Source organism: Macrobrachium nipponense, chromosome 43 (genome assembly GCF_015104395.2).
Source record: "Macrobrachium nipponense isolate FS-2020 chromosome 43, ASM1510439v2, whole genome shotgun sequence".
Classification (NCBI taxonomy): domain Eukaryota; kingdom Metazoa; phylum Arthropoda; class Malacostraca; order Decapoda; family Palaemonidae; genus Macrobrachium; species Macrobrachium nipponense.
The window spans coordinates 41,913,611-41,918,610 of NC_061104.1; the positions used below are offsets into that span (position 1 = coordinate 41,913,611).

Below are 5,000 nucleotides of genomic sequence, written 5' to 3' on the forward strand. Positions count from 1 at the left end.
CAAACACACAATGTATGAACTATGTATGCGCGTATTATGTATTTCTAAAAAAAATACATATATTATATGCTATATATACGTGTATCTATCTATCTATCTGCCGTCTATCTATAATATATATATTATATATATATATATATATATATATATAATATATATATATATATATATATATATATATATATTATAGATAGACGGACAAATAGATAGATAGATACACGTAAATATAGCTTATAATATATGTATTTTTTTTGAAATACATAATACGCGGATACATACGTTCATACATTGTGTGTTTGTGCGTGAGAGAGAGAGAATGTGCTATGAACGAAAGTAGAAAACGTGGCCGAGTGCTGACATTATTTATATTTATATATATATATATATATATATATATATATATATATATATATATATATATATATATATACACGTAACTGTAATAGCCACAATGCCCTCTTTACTTCTTGAATTCTTTCCTCTTTTTGGATACACTTGTCACTACAAAGCCTGAAGATCCAACCTCAAAGATAGTTTTGAAGAAATTGTGATGTCCGGTACCGGGAAACAAAACCACCCAGGTCCCATAATCACAAAGCGGTCAAGAATTTATTCGAACTTGAATGTTCAACTACTCTAAGATTTCCCAAACAGCTTCCGCATAGAGGAAAAAACGATGAGATATGTTTACTACCGCAAAACAAACCTACAAATTATCAAAAATGTTTTCCCTCTTTTAATTGTCGCCTGTTGTGTGCGGCACTGTGGAGGTTCGTTGGGTACAAACCTGACACCCAAGAATTGCTGCTTACTTTGTACGCGACTTGTATTTTGGAAATTTGCTTGAATATGTATGTATATATGTATGTGTATATATATATACATACACCTACTTACATATATATAGGTATATATATATGTGTGTATATATACATATACATATATATATATAATATATATATTTATATATATGTATGCATGTATAATTGAATCACGGAAGTTTTGGAACGTGATGTATATGTATGTGTATATATACATACATATACTACTTACATATATATATATATAGGTATATATATGTGTATATATACATATTTATATGTATGTATGTATGTATAACTGAATCACGGAAGTTTTGGAACGCGATAAATTCAAAAATTAAGGTATAAGTCAGTCTGCTGAGTAAAGGAAGTTGAGTCGAAAGATACTTTAGCTACTCCAGTGTTTCATTTTTCCTTTGTGGCTTATACCTTTATACACCACACACACACACACACAACACACACACACACCACACACACACACACATATATATATATATATATATATATATATATATATATATCTATATAAAACCATTAAGCTACAAATGTCCTTTAATATCTAATTCGCTCAGCTCGAAATTAATATGTTTTCGTTTATTTTAACCAAAGGGGAATTATTTAGTTGATAGGAAATTCGTCGGCTCATGGACTCGAACCACGGAAACCAGGACGTACAGTGACGCGCTTTTAGTTAATAGTCATGCGGGTTAAAGCGCATCACTGTACGTCCTGAATTCTTGGGTTTCCGTGATTCGAACCCATGAGCCGACGAATTTCTTATCAACAAAAAAAATTCCCCTTCGGTTAACAAAAACGAAAATATATTAATTTCGAGGTAGAGCGAATTAGATATTAAAGGACATTTGTAGCTTAATTCTTGTATATGAATAAATGTGATGTAATAAAAATTCATAATATATATGTGATAAAATATATATATATATATATATATGTATGTGATATATATTATATATACATACATACGTATATATATGTATATATATGTTTATTTCCGTTGAATCAGCTCTAATGATTCTTTGCCTACATTTGTACCATTACTACAAATACCAAAGCACGTTCACCCTATTCCTCATTCACGTCTCTCAGAAACGTCTGAAAACTAGTTTCTCCGCCTGTAAACGTGTGAGAAGCCATCTTACGAGTCCTCCCAAAGACTTCCTGATCGGATCGTCACGGTCCGGAGATATCTTAATTGAAACTATACAGCGCTGAGATGGGCACCGATTTCCTCCGAAAATCGATGTTTTAATCCCCCTGGCGATATTCGAGTGATTCTTGGATGTTAAATGCGAAAGGGGCAGAGCTGAAATATTCGGAATCTTAAGTGATTTACTGTAATTGAGACTGAAATATTTTGATAGGCGCTGATACCGGTTTTATATGGTATGTCCACCATGATTACCGGTAACATGGATCTCTCTCTCTCTCTCTCTCTGCTTCATTCTCCTCTAATATAATATATATTTATATATTATTATAATATATATATTATATATATATTATAAAAGATATATATATATAATATTTGTAGAACCACACCACACCACACACACACACACACACACAACCACAAAACACACCACCTTATAGTATGAATACATATATATATACTATATAAATATATATAATATTATTTATTCATATCTCATATATATATATATAATATATAATACACACACATATCAACTTTATATTTTGTGAGAAAATTGGTTGAAACTCATATATGTTTGTATATTTCTGCCACGACAATCAGTAATGTACCATATGTTTGCACTTGAAAAAATCCTAATATTTCAAAAGACATAAAAAATGATAATATAAAACGATATTAATAAATCTACATATCAAAGGCAAGTTCTGATTAAGTTATCTGAATCAAAAACTTGAAATTATATGACAGTTTTTGTTTCATTTTAGCAATCAAGAATTCCGCTGGAACATACCGAGACCGGTCCAAGAATTAATTATTTCTTCAATGACGTGTATTTCTATATTAATACAAAATAACGATAATATAATGAAATAATCAATAAAATAATGTAATATAAGGCGCACAAAATGTAGGACAGTGACGTAATAAAATGTTGCATATATATATTAGAATTGCTGAATTTCTTGAAAGGTAAGTCTAAACTGAAATTGAATTTGCTACTCACGGGAAAACATTCTGTACTGCTGTGGACTCCACCAATACTTACCTGAAAAGAAAGAAAGATTATTGTCAACGACAGCAAATCAAAAATCAATTAAAATCGTTTATTCCTATCATACAAATAACCTGAAAGATATACGCAACGAAACATTGTGATGTCTTGCAGGACAACTGTGTACAAATTCACCTTATCACCATTTGAGTTCCCCCTTTAAGGCAAGACGTGTCCATTTTCTGTCAAGGTTTTCGACCGTTTTCTTTCTTGCTATTATTTATGGTATACTTATAAAAATACATTGTGTTGTCGTGTCCATTTCATGAAATGTCATTTTTAATGGATAATATAATTCCAGCGTCTAATGAATAAGACAAGACTTACAATTTAGATAATTTGGAATTCTAATCAACATAACTGAAATGGATTATTCTTTAGATCTCTAAACCAATATTAAGTCACTAAGTTTCTCATAAATACTATTTATGCTATTAAGACTTATATCATTTACCATTACATTTGGCTTAGGATACTGCTCTGATTAAGTACTGATAATTTTAGATATTACACATAAAACTACACTTGCAAGAACAATAGGCAACATAATACAATTTACTATTATTTCCCTGCGTAGCAAGAATTTTGGAATAACTTAACACCTGTTATAATATCTGTTATCTCTCTCTCTCTCTCTCTCTCTCTCTCATTCAATATATATGTACACACACACACACACACACACACACAACACACCACACACATATATATATATAATATATATATATTATATATATTATATATATATTATTTATTATAATTTATTTTCTTTCTTCTTTCTCACCGTCGACCTTACATTAAGGGGTCGGTTGCCTGATACGCCTTCTCCACTGCCTTCTACCAAAGGCATCATCTTCCACTAAACCTCTTCTCTCTCCATATCTTCCTTCACTTCATCTCGCCATCTCATTCTCTGTCTCCCTCTCGATCCTCTTCCTCTAACAGGTTCCTCCCAAGCTCTCTTCATTCTCTCCTTGTCATCTATCCTCAACACACGCCGATACCATCTCAATCGTGACTCTCTCATCACCTCTGTAATCTTTACTAAGCCTGCCATTCTTATTTCGTCATTTTCCAATCTCTCAAGAAGCGGTATTCCCATAATCCACCTCAGTATTCTCATCTCGGTTCTCTCAAGCTTTACTTCCTCTTTTCTTCTTAGAGACTATGTTTCCGATCCATACATTGACACTGGTCTTATCTTGACTTTGAGCTTGATTGATATTTTCTTATCACAGACTACTCCAGCTACCTCTCTCCACTTCCCCAACACAGATTTTATCCTACTGTCAACTTCAGCCTCACATCCTCCTTCTTGAATTAAAGTAGATCATAAGTGTTTAAACTTTTTGACTTGTTTGATAATCGAGCCTCTTCTTCCTTGGATAGCTATTCTGCCTCTATCTTCCCTAGTGCTCACCAAAACCAATTTGAGAATAGGCACTGATAAGTGTACACACATCTGAGTACAGATGGCCAATGATGCAATAAAAATGGACCAATGTCCTAAACATGGTTCCACTTCTTCCACTGTCATGTCATGGACTCTCTCTCTCTCTCTCTCTCTCTCTCTCTCTCTCTCTCTCTCTCTCTCTCTCTCTCTCCTCCCAATTCTTAGTTTTAATCTAATTGTTTTATTCATCTTTCTCAGATTATGCTTTTTAAATTTTAATTTGACTACTTTTGCCCTTTTCTAGTTCTAACATATAAAGATGCAATGAAAAACATGCCAACGGTCTTTTTGCCGCTTTTAATTAGAGAAACTGCTTCTTAATAATACTTATAATTACGATAATGGGGTTGACTTTATTTCATAATGGAATATAAACAAGTTTACTCATTTAAACGTCAGATACAAGCGAGGTTCCCTGACCATTTCAAGGATAATAATTCAAGAAATTATTAGGGTTGTACAAACCCTATATATATTATATATATATATATATATATA

The 5,000-nt window shown here is 31.9% G+C and overlaps 1 protein-coding gene across 1 annotated transcript in view; it reads right to left on the minus strand.

Annotated features, from left to right (window-relative positions):
• Positions 1-5,000, minus strand: part of LOC135213900 (uncharacterized) — a 400,066-nt gene that overhangs the window by 393,508 nt on the left and 1,558 nt on the right. The gene's annotated exons all lie outside the window — the stretch shown is intronic.